The sequence below is a fragment of the Artibeus jamaicensis genome, unplaced genomic scaffold (assembly GCF_021234435.1).
Source record: "Artibeus jamaicensis isolate MK-2021 breed Jamaican fruit bat unplaced genomic scaffold, CSHL_Jam_final contig_432, whole genome shotgun sequence".
NCBI lineage: Eukaryota > Metazoa > Chordata > Mammalia > Chiroptera > Phyllostomidae > Artibeus > Artibeus jamaicensis.
Window position 1 is genome coordinate 5,459,189 of NW_026521828.1, and position 20,950 is coordinate 5,480,138.

Here is a 20,950-nt window from a genome sequence, read left to right on the forward strand (position 1 = left end):
AACTGGACAGCTACGTGCAAAAAAATGAAACTTGAGCACCAACTTACACCATACACCAAAATAAATTCAAGGTGGATTAAAGACTTAAATATGTCATGACATCATCAAAGTCCTAGAGGAGAACATCAGCAAGAAAATCTCAGATATTTCACACAGCAACATTTTTACTGATAATGTCCCCTAGAGCAAGGAATATAAAGGAAAGAATAAACAAATGGGATCTCATCAAAATAAAAAGCTTCTGTGTGGCTAAAGAAAACAGTATTAAATTAGCAAGACAACCAACTGCATGGTAAAACATATTTGCCAATGATACCTCAGACAAAGGTTTAATCTCCAAAATATACAAAGAACTTATACGACTCCACTCTAAGAAGACACCCAACCCAATTAAAAAATGGGAAAAGGACTTGAACAGACACTTCTCCGAGGAGGACATACAGAAGATCCAGAGTCACATGAAGAGATGCTCAATATCGTTAGCTATCAGAGAGATGCAAATTAAAACAATGGATACCACTTTACACCGTCAGGATGGCTATAATAGACAAAGCAACAAACAACAAATGTTGGAGAGGGTGTGGGGAAAAGGGGTCCTTAGTTCACTGTTGGTGGGATTGCAGACTGGTACAACCATTATGGAAAACAGTATGGAATTTTCTCAGAAAAATAAAAATCGACCTGTCTTTTGACCCAGCAATTCCACTGCTAGGATTATATCCTAAGAATCCTAAAACATCAATATCAAAGAACCTATGTACCACAATGTTCATAGCAGCACAATTTACAATAGCCAAGAGTTGGAAGCAACCTAGGTGCCCATCAGTAAATGAATGGATCAAAAAATTGTGGTACATATACACAATAGAACACAATGGAATTCTATGCAACAGAGAGAAAGAAGGAGCTACTACCTTTTGCAACAACATGGATGGAACTGGAAAGCATTATGCTGAGTGAAATAGGCCAGGTGCTGAAAGACAAATACCATATGATCTCACCTTTAACAGGAAGCTAAACAACAAAACCAACAAGCAAGCAGGAAAAAAAAAATCAAAGACACTGAAATAGAGAACAAGGGGACAGTGATCAGAGGGGAGAGGGAAGGGAAGTTAAGGGGCAAAGGGGGGAGGGATTTGGAGGAACAAATAGGAAGGACACAGGGACGAGAACTAAGGGGGGTGGAAATGGGAGGGAGGTGGGGAGCAAGGGGCGGTGGAGGCTGGGATGGGAGAAATAGATTAAAAAAACTGTACTTGAAAAATAACTAAATAAAATTAATTAAAAAGAAAGAATTAACTCAAAATAGATTAAACACCTAAATGTACAGCCTAAAACCATAAAACTCCTAGAAGAAAGCAATGAGCTCTCTGACATTGTTCTTAGCAATATTTTTGGGGGATATGTCTTTCAAGCAAGGGAGACAGAAAAAAAATAAACAAATGGGACTACATCAAACTAAAGAGCTTTTGCACAGTGAAGGACAAGCTGAAAAGAATTTACTGAATGAGAGAAGGCATTCTCCAACGACACATCTGATAAGGATTTAATACCCAAAATATAAAGAACTGGTACAACTTAACACCATAAAAAAAATCTGATTAAAACATGGGCAGGGAACCTGAATATACATTTTCCAAAGAGGACACATAGACGGCCAATAGACATATGAAAAGATAAGCACCATCACTAATTATCAGAGAGATAGAAATTAAAACCACAATGAGATATCACCTCACTACTGTCAGCAAACCTAGCATCAATAAATCAACAAACAACAAGTGCTGGTGAGGATGTGAAGAAAGGGGAACCCTCATGCACTGTTGGTGAAATGCAGATTTGTGCAGCCCCTGTGAAAAACAGCATGGAGGTCCCTCAAAAAATCAAAAATAGATCTACCATGTGACCCAGCAATTCCGCTTCTCGATATTTATCCAAAGAAATCTAAAACACCAATTCAGAAAAATATATGCACCCCTACGTTTGTTATAGCATTATTCACAATAGGCAAGATATAGAAGCAACTGATGTGTTCATTAATAAAGATGAAGAAAATGTGGTATGTATATATTATATACTATATATATATATATATATATAATGGGATATTACTCAGCCATAAAAAGAAAAGAACATCTTTTCATTTGTGACAACATGAATGGACCTAGAGGGTAATTATGCTAAGTGAAACAAATCAGACAAAGACATACTGTATGATTTCACTTATATGTGGAATCTAAATAACAGAATAAAGGAACAAACAAAACAGAAACAAACTCATAGATACAGAGAATGAACTAATGGTTGCCAGATGGGAGGGGGTGGAGCATGGGTGAAAAAAGGGACGAGATCAAGAAGTACAAATTGCCGGACACAAAAATAGTCACGGGGATATAAAGCGTGGCACAGAGAATATAGGCAACAGTACTATAGTAACTACGTGTGGTGCCAGATGGCTATTAGACTTAGTGGGATGATCACTTCCTACATTATATAAATGTCTAATCACAATGTTGTACCCCTGCAACTAATAAAATGTTATATGCCAACTGTAATTGAAAGATAAAATTTAAAAAAAAAGGAACCCTGGGCAGTTTAACATTTGCCACACTTCTAGTTGAGCCATCGTCTTTTTAAGGGACAAAGGAAGCGGGGGGGTGGGGGATACAAGACCCAGAAAGAGGACATGAACTTGCAGGAGGTTCACAGTCCCTTCAGCTACTCTAGCTTGTCCCATGAGCCTGCTGACTACTCATCTTTTTTTTTTAATTACTCCTTCTAGAATATTAGAGCCTGAGGTCACAGGTCATGAAATAAATCCCTTCTAGGTCATCTTGGGGCTAGAGCCAAGCCTTGGCCAATGCTAGGGGTAGACAGGCTTGTCAGAATGTCCTCTCATCTAGTCCTGACCACAAATCCAGGAGGCAGAGGCAGGACATTTATTTCCTCTGCCTCTCCCGTACCAGGAAGTCTCCGTCTCAGCCACCTGTCTTCTCTTCCCCATTGGCAGAGACTGAGTGATGACCCAATGATCAAAATTCCCGGAAAATCATTAGTTCTTGATGACCTGTCTTAAAAGTTTTCCACACATATCCTGGACTCCTTTCTCTGCTTTGGATTTCTTCCTTCCAGGGGGTCAGCAACCACAACGGGGCTGAGACTCACCTCAGGTGGAAGCCAGCCTCTCTTTTGCTCACTTTCTTCTCTTTCGCTTTTGGCCACTGGACTGAGTTATAAATAAATTACTGTTTCCAGCCCTGGCTGGTGTGGCTCAGTGAATCGAGTGTTGGCCTGCAAACCAAAGGGGGTGCCAGTTTGATTCCCAATCAGGGCACATGGCTGGTTTGTGGGCCAGGTCCCCAGGAGAGGGCACGCAAGAGGCAACCACACATTGATGTTTCTCTCCCTCTTTCTTCCTCCCTTCCCCTCTGCCTAAAAATAGAACTAATAAAATCTTTTTAAAAATTACTGTTCCCATCCTGTGGATGTGTCTTCTGGCACCAGTCTGGGTAGAGGGGAGGAGAATGGGAAAGTGGAGGCCAAGATTGGGTATGGGCTATGGACATTCCTGAGTTCTATGTCCATGATGCCACCAAAATACCATCAAAATTTCAATTGTAACTTATCACCAACTTACAGGTAAGCAAACAGAGACTCAAAAAAAGGAGCCTAACCAAAGATGCACTAAGAGGTAGACCAGTATTCCAAACCAGGTCAGACTCCCAGCCCCTTCACAAGTAGGGCAGCCTGGTCTTCAAGGAGCAGCACGATGTGTGATTTGCCCAAAGAGTCCAATCTCACAACCTTCCTCAGAGTTTCAAACTGTACCCCCAGCAACTTAAACATCCCAGCCTCCTCCCCGCCCCACTTCTCTGCAGACACACCCTCCATCCACTGCCACAGAGCCCAGGAGAAAGGCTGGCGCCCTGGAAGACTCGTTGACATTGGCCTGGCTCTAATTACCGTTCTGACAGCCTGCGCTATGCCTGGCAGACAAACCAGAGCAGAGGCACATTAATTTCTGCCCCAGCTGGCTCCTACCCTGGGCAGGCTCCCATTGGCGTGCTGAGAGGGGCCCCCCTGGAACCCCTGATGCTGGAGGAACACCCCCAGCCATGCCTCTCTTCTTATTCTTAATTAGAAGTTCCATTAGAACCACTACAGCAATGAGGCACACGCCAGGCAGCATACTTCAGGACAATTAGCACGCTCCTTGGGTTGCTAAAATGGCCTGGGCCCTGGTTTGAGCCAACATAATTACACCAAAACATATAGCCTACCAGGAGGCGCCTGTGGTAAGGGGAAGGAAACAATTAGGCAGCACAATCTATCAGGCAGTTAGGTCTGTAGGAAATTATTCTGTACACATAAGAGTCTACCAGAGGCTGAGACACATGGAGATGGTCTCTTGCCTGTGGCCCAGTCTGTCCATAAACCCACCCCACCCCACCCCATGCTGGGAATGCTCTGTGCGTTTGTGTGTAGATGCCGAGCTCGTGGAGAGACTGGCTGTGAGCATCCCGGGTCTGGATCACTGTGGGCATGAGCATCGCTTCCCTGGACTGTGGGACAGAGTCAGCAGGGCATAGGGGTTCAGGAACTTGTACCTACCTCCCTGCCGCTTTCTGAATTCCAAGCCACTCATTAAAACCTGCCCCTAAGACAGCTCCTGGCTGAATCATCCTGGTGATTCTGAGTATATAAAAAGAGCAAATTAGAAAACCGGGAACAGCCCTCTGAACAGCAGGAGAGCTATGGAAAACCACCCGAGGCTCCCTGGGCTCTGTTTGAAGCCACACTCTTAGGTTCCTCACACAGGAGCGTCTGGTCTGCCTTCGATTCCCCGCCCTGGCTCTCATGCCGAACCGCTGCACCCTCCACAGGCCAGCAGTGCCATGGTCATTAACATTCCACTGGCATTTCCATTGCACACTCCAGACCTGTTCTTTCCGCCCTTTCTAATCCTATTCAGACCAAGTAAGCTTCGTCCTGGTGTTGTGGTTTGAGCGGCAGCAATTATTAAGACTGCAGATGATGGTTTATTAGCATTTATTGAACCACCACGGAGCCCTGCGTGACAGCAGTGGTCACTAGGTCTCCAACTCCCAAACTGAAATTAGCAAGCCAGCGGGACACAAGTGCAAGTGGCGGGAGGAGGCCATTTCAGGAAGAATTGTTACTCATGGTTTTCCACCTAAGGCTGTAGACAGGGTGGAAGGTAGTGAGGCTTTGGGAAACGGGGTGGCCAGGCGAACAGGAGGCAGCCACTGTTCGGTTGCTCATTTGAGCATGGACCACAAACTGAAGGGCAAGGGCACTCAGTGCCATAGACCAGTGGTTCTCGTACTTGAACAGACGTCAGGGCCACCTGAGAACTGACAAAACAGACATTCCTGGCCCCACACCCAAAGTTTTTGACTCAGTTGGCCTGGGCTGAGAGTCAAGACTTTTCCAGATCCCAGGTGATGCTGGCGTGCTGCTGACCCCAGGACCACACAGCGAGCTCAGCTGCCATTGACCCTGGAGTACAGACCAGCCCCCTGGGCACGGAGCAGGATGGAAGGGGTGGAAAGTCGACCTGGAGGAGTGAAAGGAAGATGTGCAGCACCTGTGCACGTATCCAATCCACACCATCCGACCCGTTAGACCAGCAGCCAGCAAATGCGGTTTGTAAAGAGCCAGAGAGTGAGTATCTTGGCCTCTCAGGCCGAACCGTCTGTTGCTACTCCTTACTCCTGCCGTCACGCACCACATAAATGAAGGACAGTAGCCGTGTTCCAAGAAAAAGTTACTTTTATTCCATTACTTACAAAATTGTATTCACTGTGAGCTCATTTAAGTCTTCCCTACCTCTGTATCTCCACAGTGTTCAAAACAGCCACCACGACCACTCACTGAGTGCCCACCTATGCTGTCAGTTCAATAAACCCACTATAGCTCATCTGCTCTGGGTGTCAGAAATGGTGCCCACTCGTCATCCCAGAGCCAGAGGAATCACGACAGCCACAGGCCCTGGCTTGGAGGGTTAGTCAGCTAATGAGACACCAGTTAAGGTTTACAGGTCGCAAGCAACAGATATGAGACTGCGTCACTTACATAAAAGGAAATGTGTTGGGAGAATACGGGGATGCCCACGGGCTGGAGGCCCAGACAGATGGGCCCTGTATTGAGAAGGCCAGAAACCAGCGTAGCCCTGAGGAGAGACACCAGGGCCCACGCCCAGTCTCAGGACTCTGTTTAACTCTGTCTTGGATCGGGCCCCAGCTTATGCCCAGGCGCACCTCACACACATCGAGGGTTCAGCTCCAGGCCATGCAGGAAAGCAATATCACAATAAAGTGAGTCATCATTTTCCTGGCTACCATTTGTAAAAAAAAATCTGTGAAGCACAATAAAGCAAAGCACAAGAAAACGAGGTATACCTATAGTTTTAGATTTTCCCCAGATGATTCCAGTTGGTACCCATGGTCGATGACCACCGCCCAGGTCTCTTCAGCAGAGTTATTGTCGTTCTCCTACGTCATTCCAGATTTTACCAGATCACCGACTCCTGATAATGTTAAAATCAACTTTTTTTATTGTATTTTTCCATGACCAATTAGGCTCCTTGTACCCCCATGCCCCCAGCAATCACCACCCTGTTGACCATGTCCATGAGTCCTGTTTCCTTTTTGCTCAATCCCTCCACCTCCTAACACCCACCCCCCACTGCATCGCTGTCAACCTGGTCTCCATGTCTGTCTCTATTTTGCTTGTCGGTTCAGTTCATCAGATTCCACAGATGAGTGAAATCACATGGCACTTGTCTTTCTCTGGTGGGCTTATTTCACTTAGCATAATATCCTCCAGATCCATCCATACTGTCGCAAAAGATAAAATGTTCTTCTTTTTTATGGCTGAGTAGTATTCCATTGTGTAAATGCCCCATAGTTGTTTTATCCTAGAATCATCTTTCAGAAGTCCGCCCCAAGCCGCCAACTCCCCAGGTTCACCAGGTGGACAGCAGAACAGCACATTCCTAGTCAAAGCATTGTCAGGTGTCTCATCTCAAATGACTCCCAGCTGCCCTATGAGGTAGATGGCACAGATGTAACTGTTCCTCCTTAAGATAAGGAAGCTGGTGACGGATGTGCCCACATTCACACAGCAAGCGAATGGCACAGCTAGGATGAGAACCCGGGTCTCCACAGGGCTGTGGCTCTCCCACCTTTAGAGTGACTGAGACACACTGGGATCCTTGTCCCAGTGCAGTGTCCTTGGCCTCAAACCCAGCAGTTCTGGTCCAGCAAGTCCTGAGTGAGGCACAAGCACCTATGTCGTCACCAAGTTGCCACTGTGCATTCAGCCCCAAAACCTCAGTCGGTCAAACACGACCGCTGAGGAAATCCTCTCTGCCAATGGCCTTGAGTATTACCCTGCCCAGAAGAGAATCCACCAGCTCACTACCTCAAGGTGCTTTCCGAACCTATGGTATTTCATTGGCTTTTCCCTCCATCCTCTCATTACCTACTGATGTTAGCTTTCCAGAGCAGTAATAGCCAAAGACAAGCTCCAGATCAGTGGTGGTCAGGGAGTTTCAGTTCAACATGAGCTCTCCGGTCAACAAGCAGTGGCTTCTTACAGCCTTGGCGTGAGAAGCAATGAGACTGTAAGAGGTGCTGGAAGTACACCTCGATAAGTTAGTGATGTCCGTCATGGGCATGGTAGGGATGCTGGTGGCCAGCCTAGCACTGCTCTGGATAGTTCCCTGGCCTGAGTTCTCTCTTATTTTTTTTTACAGAATACTTCTGCAAAGAGAGACCTCGTTTCTGACTACAGATAATAAGAAATGATTTTTTTAAATTGCCTCCATGCTGCCCATAACTCTGGGTTCTGCTTGAGACATTTGGATGCCGTGATTTAAATGTAAATATCCCCTGAAATCCATCAATGTCTGGGGAGCTGATTAAGCACCATGGACTAGAACAGTGTTCTTTTTTCTGGTCTTCAGGCGTTTTTATTTTTGTGAGCTGATATATTACCATGGTGAGGGGACTTTCTCACACATTCTGCTCATGATAACAGATGAGGTGTGAAATTGATTCTGAGCACCTGGGAGGGTTATGATTTATCATCATACATTAGGCCCCGCGGAGCTTTGCTGGATGAGTCCCAACTACACTCAGATCCAACCACACTTCTGGAAACAGGACACATAGTGACTCACGATACATTAAGTACAGCTATTTCAAGCTGGTACCCAATAAGCAGCTCCCTTTCATTCATTCGGTCAACAAATATTTACTGAGCATCTACTATGTGCCAGGTACTATTTTAGGAGTACAGATAACACACTGGGCAAGAGAGACTCATCTCTAGACTTGCCTCCTCTCCCCAGTTATAACTTACACTCACCATTGGGTAAACATGCCAATAGCCTGGTACTTAGGGATCAATGCTTCACGTGGCCTGAACGAGACTACATCCTGCAGTTTTCTGGACTACAGATACTTGGAGGAGCCAATCTGACAATGGCTCATGCTGCGCCTTCATTGTTTGTTGCTCTCGGTACAAAGGATGGGCCCATGGAAATTTTTTTTACTTTATTGATTTTAGAAAGGAAGGAAGGCGTGAGGGGGGGGGGAGAGAGTGAGAGAGAAGAATCAATTTATTGTTCCACTTACTTACGCACTCACTGGTTGATTTTTCTATGTGCCCTGATCGGAGATCGAACCCACAACCTTGGTGTATTGGGATGACACTCTAAATACCCAGGTACTCGGCCAGGGCAAATGGAAATATCTAAGGAGGGTGTTCAGCACGTGGGCCCCAAAGAAAGTCACTCAGTCACAGAGCTTCAGGCAAAAGCCTTCCCTAGCTGGAATTGTGTGGACATCTAGAAAGAACTCTCTCTTCTGCCAATCCGTGCCTAAAACCATGTTCTTACACAGGACTGGGCAAGGGACAATGGGGAAGGACACCAGAAATTCATTAGGAAGTTTTCTGAAAATACACACTCCTGGGGCTCTGTTCTGACACCCCAGAATTCTGTCTCTGAAGTTCCAGCTGGGCCTCAAGATAGGGCTATGTTTGAAAAACACCCAGTGGTGATTCTGATGAATCTAGAAAACACCGTTTCACTCAGATACAGGCCTGGCCTCTGTCCAGATACAAGGCACAATTTATAACAAAGGGCATGGAAACCTGCATGACCGGGAACCTCGCCACTGGGATTCCAGTCCTCATTTCGTCTTCAAGCAGCTGTGTGACCTCAGGCCAGGCATCAGGCTCTCTGGGCCCCATTTCATGAGACGCACAGGAGGGGAGAAGGGGTAGATGACTTCTAGGGCGTCTCAAAGAGCCAAGGTTGTGCAGTTATGTTTTTCCACATTTGCAGGCCAATTGCAAACACTAACTGATTAAGTCCAGTATAAATAATCACCGACAAATAATTCTTACAGGAAAGTAATGCACATTAAAAACCCATTTGTGCCCAGTCAGTCCTTGGCATGTTTACATGTCAGGATCCACCCATTCTGGATGCTCCATGTAGGGTGTTCATGGACCTCCCAGCAGCAGAGTCACCCTTGGGCTCTTTGTCACCCTGCCTCCCGCCTTCCTGCCCTTGACCCACCTTTCGGAAGTCCCCACAGCCATGGTACTTAGTCATTGTCTGACCCTCAAATGGAAGCTTCTAGATTTCTCTAAGAATATTTTCTGTCAATTCCATCCTCTCATTAAAGAATCCAGAGTTGTGTCTTTTTACACACCTCCAACAGACCGACTTTTTGCCTAATCAACTCCCTTTGATTAATATTCCGGCCCTTTTTCATTCTGATTACCTGCCTCTCCACGCCGCACTCACAAACACCTGCAAATACTCTGTGCTAATGAATGGCTAAGCAACAAATCAAGTGACAAGCATTGAGATTGGTGTCCCTATTGCTTCTCCAGACAGATCATTTCCTTTGATGAGTGGGACTGAAATCTGACTTTCTTGCCCAATCATACTAATGATCTTCTCCACACCCCTCCCTCAGTTCTTCACCAGTTCCCAGTTGACTCGGCCAGTGATCACCTTTGGAAAGGGGCTTGTATTTCCCCACTGAGCTAGGGTCACAAAGCGTATGAGAACAGGTATCAAAACTTCCCCGTGACAAGAATTCCTTGGGGATGTAGCAACCCCACACTCCCCATTTCACCCCCTCCCCCATGCTGCCAGGTCTCGAAGCATGCACACTGGATTTCTTGCCCGAGGCTTTGGTTAGATTCGGCCACAGTGAATCTCTCTCCTCTCAAAGTCCCCCCTGGGCTGTGCTGGGACTGGGGAGGAGGAAAGTCAGGGAGGCAGAGGGTAGGAGGGAGGCCAAGGAAAAATATCGAGTTTCTCTTCCCTTCCCATACACAACCATCCAGACTCCTCGGAACCTGCCTCCCTCCAAAACACTCCTTTACTATCTAGGGCAAGTTAGCAGCAATTTGGGATTCTTAAGATTTTTTTTATTACTCGGGGTCCATACCCCAGTCATAACCAATATATTTCTTTCATAGCCAAAGACATAAACTGTGCCTCCACAAATAGCCTAATGAATAGACTTGTCTCCAATAACGTGTGTGTACACACTCATCCAGTATTTTGTAATCAAAATCCCATAAACACACAATGAAGGCTATGTTCACATTTATACATTATAAAAAACATCTTGTCAATACACTTTTACAATTTCATTTTCAAAGCTATATAATATTTCATTGATTGTATGTATTGATTTTTTTTAAGTAATGGTCTACTGTTGGACAGCCAAACTATCCAATATTCTTTATTTTGGATATCTAGTTATTTTAAACTATAAAGTAAGGGGGAAAAAACCTCTTACACCACCTTTCTCACCTGCTCAATTATTTCATTAGGATACATTCTTAAAAAGGAGTAGCTCAGTCAAAGAAAACCAATGGGCACGTTAAAGGAATTGATATGTTTCCCCAAATTTTTCTCCAGGTCTAGACCAGTGGATATCCTATCAGTGACATGAGTGTTTACAAGAGAGGGCTTGCAAGCCCCAGTTATAAAGAAAGAAGAAAATATATATCAAAAAGCCAAGAGGCCTTTCCCTGGGTGCTTGTGCTTTATTTGTTCCTCCAAACAAGTTGATCTCTATCACTGTCCCTTTGAAACCTTTCAATATCTCTGCCCCTGAAACCCTGCCTCCTCTGTCCCCCTCCCCAACACTTTCTCAGGCAGCCGAAATGGCTGTAAGAAGAAATATCTCATCATCTAGTCTCAGTGCTCACTTATACTGGTATGCACCAAGTTGTTCCTGTGTATTAGACAGCTATTACTGCAACAATACTGCTGCAAAACTAAACATTACGAAACTAAGCTTGTAATAGCAAGCATGTATTTTCTTGCTCACGGAGCCTAAATTTGTTTTGGGTGTTAGGGCAGCCACTCACCCATCCCAATTCATGAGCAGCACTCCTGACTGCCTTCCTGCTGTAACAAAACACAGGGCTCTGGGACCCTAGTTGCTATCCATTTATTGGAGGAGTCATTGAAAGGCTGTGGCAGTGCCTCATGTCAAATCATGGTTCTGAAGGGCATCAATCAGCCCATGGCAACTGCACCGAAAGAACATCAACAAAATTTAAAACATAACGAGGACAGAACACTTCCAAACTCACTTCACAGAGCCAGCCATTACCCTGATCCCAAAACCGGACAAGAACACTGCAAGAAAATTACAGGCTCAGACCCCCAATAAACACAAATGTAAGAATCTTTGACAAAATATTGGCAAACCAAACTCAATAATGCAATTTATTCCAGAGATGCAATGGGAGTTTAACATATGCAGAATCAGTATGATTCATCACATTAACAAAATTGGGATAAAACATCACATGATCGTCCTCAATAGGTGCAGAAAAGGCATTTGACAAAATTCAACGTACGTTCATGATAAAAACTCTCAACAAACTGGGTATGGAGGGAATGTGCCTCAACATAATAAAGGCCACATATGACAAGCCCACAGCTAACCTCATACTCAGTGGTTCTAGTAAGAACAAGACAAGAAAGCTCCATTTCAGCACTCCTTTTCAACACACTATAGAAGTCCTAGATGAGCAGCTATGAAAGCAAGAGAGAGAAAAGGCATACAAATCAGAAACAAGAAAAAGTGCCTCTGCCTGCAGGGAACATAATGTTATGTAGGAAAAAATACCTCAAAGACTGCTCAAAACACTGTTAAAATAAACACATGCAGTCAAGTTGCAACACACAAAATTAATATATTAAATTCAGGTACATTTCTATACACTAAATAAATTATCAGAGAAATTAAGAGAATGATTTGTTATAATATCATCCAAAAATTCAAATACTTGGGAATAAATACGAACAAGGAGGTGAGTGATCTACATGCTGGAAACCATGAGACCTTCACGGAAGAAATGGAAAACAGAAAATAGATGGTCCGCACTCATGGATTGGGAAAATTAACTAATGTTAAAATGTCCACACTACCCAAAGCAGTCTACAGTTCAATGCAATCCCCATCAAAATTCCAATGAAAATTTCACAGAAATTTTTCTAAAAATCATAACATTTGTAGGAACGCGTGAGACCTGAGAGCACAAAATTCCAGTTGGTTATAAGATCAATAAGTTCTGGGGATCTGATGCACAGCACAGTGATTATAGTTAATAACACTGTTTTATATATACTTGGAAGTTGCTGAGAGTAAATCTTTTATATTCTCACCACAAAAAAGAAATGGTTCCCTGGCTGGTGTGGCTCAGTGGATTGAGTGCTGACCTGTGAACCGTATGGTCTCCAGGTCAATTCCCAGTCAGGGGACGTGCCTGAGTGGCAGGCCAGGTCCCTGGTTGGTGGCATGTGAGAGGCAACCAAAGGATGTATCTCTCACACTTGCTGTTTCTCTCTCTGTCCCCCCCTTCCCCTCTCTCTAAAAGTAAAATACTTTTAAATGGTAATTACATGATGTGATGGAGGTGTTGGGTAATGTTATTACGAGAATCCCTTCACAATAGAGAAGGATAGCAAGTCAACACCTTGTACATCTTCAACTTACACAATGTTTTATGGCAATTATATCTCAATAGAGCTGGAAAAATCCTGCAATTCAATAAGTGATTTGAAAATTAGAATAATCTGACCCATGATATGCACTACAACTTACATCATTTGCCAAACAGTTTTTAAAAATATGGAATATATAGACTAAAAGGAGTTTCATTTTTATATTTTGGTCTATATTACTAAACAAGTTAACTATTTTGAGCATCACCTCTGCTTGTTATGCACCTAGTACATTACAATCTTCTCACTCCTGTGCTTCTCTCTCCTGTTAGAGTCTGACCCACCCCGTTGCCCACCTAGAAGGCAGGAAGGCCTTCCCTCCCATCCCAAGACCAGCATGCCAGCACACAGAAAGTGTTTGCAAATACTGGAATCACAGACTCACACAGCTGGAATGGACTTTAGAGATCCGGTCCACGGTTCCCTTTACATGTGAAAAACTAAGATCTGGGCAGAAGAACTGACTTGTGAAAGAGCAACCAGCTTGGATTAGAACCCAGACATCCTGTCATTCAGGAAGGACGCTGTAGCACAGGGGTTAAGGACTGATGCCGAGAGATGTGGGTTCCAATTTTAGCTTCGCCACCTACTAGTTACATGATCTTGTTTCCTGTCTCTCAGCCTCTACAAGATGTAGACACTCCTACGTCCTCAGGTTGTCAAGAGGGTCAGTGAACCTATTCTGTGTGCATGAATATATACGCATATGTATAGATATATATGCTCTCATTATTATTTTGGCTCCAGAAAAATCTGTCTCATCCTAATCCAAATCGCCTTCTTCTCAGCTGCCCTCTCCCACAGCCACAAAAAGAACATGAAAGGGTAGAAAGGAGGCAATGAACACAATGGTAATGGGCTGTAATAATGAGTAATGAACCTATCCGGATGCTCCGAGCAATACAAACGGCCATGACTTTAATGCCTGCTGGCTCCAATGTCGGGGGGGCTCTGGGGCACCACCATGGTTTCTACATTACTTGCACAGTTGTGCCAGGGAAAGCAGGCCAGCCTGTGGACACACGTCTCAGAGCAGCCCTCGCCGGGACTGGAAAAAGCCTGCTCCTGGGTCAGTGACATGCTCCATGGTCCCAGGGGACACTTAGAATGGGCCTTATAGACTCGCCGCTAGGGAAATGCCCTAATAACAACAAAATTAACTTCATTAGAAAATAAAATTAAAATCTGTACGCCTTTTATAAACACACATTGGGCCTCTTGACGAATGGAGTCGTCAAGAAAGGGCAAGGTAGGTTTTGGGTGAAGTGGTAGCACGCTGTGTTGGTTCACTTCAATCCGCAGTGTGACGAGGGATTCAAAATAAATAAACAAATAAATAAATAAATCTGTAAGATTGTTCAAACCCCCAGCAACTGAAAAAGATTCATGGTGGAAAAGGTCAAAATCTCCTGGAAAATGTAAGATTGGGAAAAAACTGGCATAACCCAAATAAAACTAGGTCTTCCAGCTCCTGTGTTGTGGCTTCTCTGAGTGATATCACACTCAAACACAAATCCTCCTACTAAGGCCTCCAAGAGAAGCAAAGTCTTTAGAAAAGGAATCTTGAAGATGCACAAAAAAAAAGGAGTTAATTACACCACAATGACAGAGCAATTCTAAAATTCCCAAAAGCCCTCCCTGGCCATTTGCACCTCCTTGTCCCCAAAGGTGCCCTGGGTGGCCTCAGGCCCTTTCTCCAGCAGAGCACCCTCTCCTCACACTTCCTAGGGGTCTCCACACTACAGAGCCCTGGGGTTGAGAAGCGATTCTCCTCCTCCTTAGCAGGCAAGAATGGGAGACCAAATATTCATTCTTTATTACTCTCCCCTAAGAAACGACTTTTAGTGCCATTCAGTACTTTTCCAGGCCACGGTCAAGTTCTAAAGAGTGCCATCACAAGCACTGAAAACCAGCAACTCATTTTCTGAATCACTTTCTTCTCCTGCTACCCAGAAAAGATCCCTGCAGTTTGGGAAGCTATTTAGGCACATTCTCCTACAGGTTTTATATTCAACAGACTATTCTGGTCTTTCTGAGGTTTTAAAGGAGCCCCTGTTAACTTGAAAATTTAACCTCTTTTTTGGCTTTCAGTCTTTCTTGTTTCATCTTCTCAAGCCTCAACCAAAGGCGTGGGGACCATACGACTGCTACTCAAACCTTAGCATTTGTAAAGGGCTTACATTCCTAGGCCTGGATTCTGTGAACAGCTGAGCAGGTGAAACCTAAATTAAGCTGCACCTGGGCACATTGGTTCTCCTGGAAGGGAAAACTATCATTAGGTTTGCATTTTAAAGCAAGTACATGGAGTTACAAAACCACAACAATGAATATTTTCGTGTATGTATGTATATGTATGTATGTATGTATGTATGTATATATATATACATAACAACACTACATCCAAATCACAGTGTCACAGGATTATGACATTATTAACAGACTCACCACGTGCCCCATGTCCCACAGCATCAAAGGATAGAAAAGCCTTTGCCTCATCCTGGACTAAGTTTACTCTTGCAACAAAAGTGATCTTCCTATAGAAGAAAGGTCACAATCCTTGGAATCAACGGATCCAAGTTCAAGTATGGTCCAGACTTGACCTTGGCCAAATGCTAGTAAAGGATTATATTTGTTGATCTCCTAGTAAACTAAATGTAGCTACAAATTCTTTACAGCTTCTGCCATCAACAAAGGAGCTTCCCCAACCTTTACATCTCAGCTGTTCTTGTGACCTGCTTTGACTAATAGAACATAGAAGACAGAACATTGTTTAAGTCCCAAAGCCTTACGGCTTCTCCCTCCAGCATCTCGGAATGCTTCCCCAAGACCACCATGTAAGGAGCTAACCCAACCTACTGGAGAAGCCATGTGGGGACAAACAAGGCATAGCCTACATCTAACATCAATGGCCAAATAGACAAATGAGGCCTTCTCCTACCTTCCAATCCAATTGACCTGCCAACATCCAGCATTTTGAGTCCAGGCAAAAGCAGCAGAGGCACCTGGCCAGCCTAGAAAAGCATGAAGAACGAGTCATGTTGCTTCCCGCTTCAGGGTGGTTAGTTACACAGCCAAGGCTGAGTCCCTATCTCGTCATTCAAGGGAAGACAATGCCCATCCACTGTTCATTCATTTATCCAGGAGAGCTCTTGATGGCCCACTACACAATATCCACAGAACACATAACTACATATAATTTTGGGAATCAAATGAGATAATGGATGTTAATATACTTGGTAGCTTTGGTTTTATTGTTGTTACTAGCACCTCCCTTTCCCTGAGCTCCCACATTTTCTAAGCACTTAACTTCACTTGCATTTGGCACTCTGCAGCTCAGACAGTATTGTGTTCAGTGCTCTCTGATAGAACTGACCTTTGACACCTGCCCTTCTACTCTCATTAGAAGACAGGTCTATCCTTAAATGAGGGAGCTCTGGGACTTTCTACAGGTCCAGAAATTCAGTTGTTTGGGGGGAACACACAACCATGGCCACAAATGCTCACATTGAGGGCTTTCCCATTACCATCCCAAACAATAGCCTCTCAAAAAATTCTCCAGTGCCTGTAATAGCTAAAATTTATTGAGCACTTAATATGTGCCCGGGGCAGTGCTGAGCTTTTCGGTCAACTATAGTCTGCTCAATGGCACTCTGACTAGGTGCTATGACCATCCCTAACTTGGGGTAAGGGCCCTGAAGTTCCAGCGACACTAAGTGACTTTCCCAGGGGCAGACAATGTGAGGTGGACTGAGATTCGTCCCCTGGAAGGCTGAGGCCAGAGTGCCACCCTTACCCACCACCCTGGCCCACTCGCTTGGATGTCCCAAACCTTGTCCAGGACAAAGGACACATCTTTTTGAAGCTGCTTTCATTGGAGGTTAAGTTCTGTGACCTTGGCCAAGCCATCTCCTACTCTAAACCCCTGCTCCATGCCAGGTAAATTACGCAGGTTAGATCAGGTAATGTCAAAAATCCCTTCCAGCCCTGAAAATCAAGATGGTAAATTCTTCCCCAACATCTTGTTATAGTCAGGGTTTTATTCTCTTCCTTACTAAGGCAACTAAAGAGCATGCAGGGAGGAAAGAAAAAGCAGATGTTATAAGTATGTTTATTAACTAACATAAGAAAATGAAAGGGCTGCAGAGGGGATTCCGCTTCTATCTCCCTCAAGGATTAGGCCATGGTGTGCACTGTTTGACTTTTTTAATGCCTTCAGTCAGAGCTGAGAGCCTGTCAGTGCGCTTTAAACCTGACATTGAAGGAAATAATTCAATTAAAACAGGCTGAGACTTTTGCAAGGTATTAAACTTCCTGAAGAGAAGATTTAGGAAGGGCTCCAGGCAACATGGGTGAGACCGTGGGAAATTGGAAGAGCCGGGGCAGGGTGTCTCTGCAGGAGGTGTCCCTGTCGGAAGGGACGCTGCACTTCGGGGGGAAACCGACTGGGCCCAAAAGCTTCCCTACAGCCCAGGGGATAAAACCTACCCTTCCATAGCATGGAAAGGAGTTTAACAGCAATCACTCACAGGTGCCATTCACTGAGAGCTCGCTATATTGCAGGGAGGGTGCTGACCTAAGCCGTTGCCGTGCATTGTCTTATACAGTCTTCCCAGCAGTGTGAGGTTCAATGTCATCAAGCCCAGTGCTCGTTTTGACAGCACAAAGACTAACATCAGAATGACCGGACACGATCAAGCATGGGCCCTGTTCAAGGATGACACGCAAATTTGTGAAGCGTCTCATGTTTTCTGTAATGGCTTGTACTTGTTTCTTTCCATTAAAAAAAAAAAAATTAGCCCTGGTTGGTGTGGCTCAGTGGATTTAGCACCAGCCTGTGAACAAAAAAAGGTCACTGGTTCAATTCCTGGCCAAGGTGATATGGGAAACTTTGAAGAACCTCTGTTTAACCTTTATTTGCCCAGGCCCCAGGCGCCCTAGGGAGAATGATGGGGCTGTCTGGGATAAGTAAACAACAGTGCATTAGCTAGGACTGAGATGAACACCCCTGCTGTTAAAAACTGACCTTCGAATTTAGCCTTTGTCCTCTGCTTCTGCCCCATAGCTAGAACTAACTTCCGCATTCTGCTTCTGTATCCCGCTTTGCTACGTAGACAGGAAGACCCTGTAAACTATAAAAACCCCAAGAATCCTTTGTTTGGGGCTCAGAATTTGGATACTGACTCCTCTGGGCCCCTGCATGTTAATAAAACCTCGTACTCCAGAAACCCTCGGTGTCTGGTTGCTTCGTTTTCCTGCAACAAAGGCACTTGCCTGGGTTATAGGCCAGGTCTCCAGTTGGGGGCGTGTGAGAGGCAACCACACATAGATATTTCTCTCCCTCTCCTTCTCCCTCCCTTCCCCCTCTAAAAAAAAATAAATAAAATATTTATGAAGAATTACAGTAAACAATTTTAAAATTAAAAAAAATCATGAAGCCCATTTTATACATAAGAAAACTGAGGTGCCAAAAAGGGCCATGACTTGCCCAAGGTTACCCTGGTGCCACTCAGAAAGGCCAGTGGCACGTTACTGCAGGCATCTGAACTTGGGGAAGCATGTGGACACAAAGCAATGGAGACACAGTCCCTTTCCTTGGGCGCATCCAGTCTGGTCAGCAGACATGACTTGGACTAAATTACAAGTGACTGAACTAGGATCCGAACCCAAGAACAGGTTCCTACAGGAGCGGAGCACAAAAATCAAGAGTGTGGAAGGACGAGGGTGTGAAACAGGCAAAATGAGGGTCAAAAAACCACCCTTCAGTTGGGTCATCACAGAGGGGCCCAGTGAGCCACTTTTTTTTAATCCTGATAAAATTCTTGACTCTAATTCCAATGTCCCTGGTGGGGGGTGGGGGGACGGGACAGTGCCTTTCTTCCCACACCAAGTAATTTTCCCGTGCCCAGTGGATTTTGACAATTCAACTCAATTTGTCACTATTTTCCCAGAGGTAGCATCAGCTATCACAGGGTGAAGGCTCCAGTCCATGAGATGTCCCACCCCATGTCCCCACTTCAGATGCCAGTGGCAAGCCCAGGTCTTCCGACTGTCCACTATAGGTTAGAGGGAACAGTGACCTCCTGCTTACGCTCAATTAATTTATTTAGAGCGACTCACACAACTCAAAGGAGCATTGCACTTACGGGATCGCAGGTTCACTGTGAAAGGATGTAACTCAGGAACAGCCAGCTGGAAGGGACACAGCTTTCGTGCCCTCTGCGCAGGAAACTAGCTGAACCTCCCCAGGCTCGCTGACCGGAAGCCCTCCCAAACCCGTCCTCTCAGGTTTTTCTGGAGGCGTCATTAGGCTTGATGGGTTAAATCTTTGGCCATTGGTGAAGTCAATCTCCAGCCCCTCTCCCCTCCCCGGAGGTCAGGGGGTGGGACTGAAAGGTCAGGTCTCTCATCCAGGTTGCTCCTCCTGGCAATCAGCCCCCACCTTCAGGTGGTTTTCAAAAGTCATCACTAACATAACAAAAGGCACCTTTACCGCTTTCGTCTCAGAAATTTCAAGGGTTTCGTTTGTGTGTCTGACTGAGGAGGAAGACCAAATATATATACTTATCATTAATCACAGCACCACAACTGGGCATCCCCACAGGGTCAGGAGCTGACCCAGTTCAGTTCTATTTAACCAGTATCTGGCACCTCCATTTTGTTGGGAGAATGGAACAGGACAAAGACAACAGAACACAAAACAAAATTAAGTAATCCGAAAGAAAAAGAAATAATCCTAAATCTCACCAATCTCCCCTGAAGGGAAAACAAAAGAAAGGGAAAGAGAGAGAGAGAGAGAGGAAGAGCACGTGCAGCAGGCTGGAGCCCGTGGAGGGGCGGGGGCTGGGCTCGAGCACCCGAGATGCCTATTGGTTCTCGTGGGAGCCCCGGACAGCTGAAATGACCACCTGGCACTGCTGCCCCTCGATCAGTACTTATGCAACTTGAGTGTTCATTAGAATCACCGGGAGAGCTTGTTAAAACACGGACTGCTGATTCACCCAAGTTTCTGATTCAGGCGACCAGGGAAATTGGGCATTTTTACCTAATCCCTGGGTGATGCTAATGTCCCTGTTTCAGGGCTGAGCACTTTGAGAACCAATAACACTCAGCCTTCACTGCACATTAGAGCCACCTCGGGGCTTATAAAAACACCCCGGCCCTGGCCCGCCCAGATCCATCAGAATCCCTGGGGGCGGGACCGATGCATTTGTGTTTTTTAAAAACTGGGACCAGGTGGCTCTGCTGTGCGGCCAAACCAGGGGGAAGCTAACAGGAGAGCGTGTGTGCACTTCAAGTTCATACGCCATAAAAGTTAACATTTATTGAAGTTATCATGCCACCGGTCACTGCTGAGTGCATTACTGCCTGGTCTCACTTAATTCACACAGGCACCTTTAGGGTAGGGACTATTATTCCCATCTCCGTGATCAAGAGAGTCGGAGAAAGGAAGTAATTTGTCATGGGCCACAGTGGACTTTCCTTGAAGATCCATCAGGTCAAGACCATACACTCTCTCCCGTCCACCAGACCTGGGCATGGGGTAGTATCCTCCCTCTCTTCCAGAACATTCTCCTTCCTTCTCCTGTAAAATGCCTGCAGCTTTTAATCTCGTGTTATTGTTATAGGAAAATGAAGCAACCAGACACCGAGGGATTCTGGAGTACAAGGTTTATTAACGTGTACGGGTCCAGAGGAGTCAATCTCCAAATTCTGAGCCCCGAACAAAGGATTCTTGGGGTTTATATAACCTACGGGGTCTTCCTGTCTACGTGGCAAAGCGGGATACAGAAGCAGAATGCGGTAATTAGTTCTATCTACGGGGCAGAAGCAGAGTACAAAAGCTAAATGTGAAAATTAGTCCTATCAGTG

General features: G+C 45.1%; 1 non-coding gene across 1 annotated transcript; it reads left to right on the forward strand.

The window, feature by feature from the left end:
* The first annotated feature begins 17,723 nt into the window (after positions 1-17,723).
* Positions 17,724-17,830, forward strand: LOC119036434 (U6 spliceosomal RNA). The gene has a single exon (XR_005079991.2). It is a non-coding gene; the product is annotated as a U6 spliceosomal RNA (small nuclear RNA).
* The last annotated feature ends 3,120 nt before the right edge of the window (positions 17,831-20,950 follow it).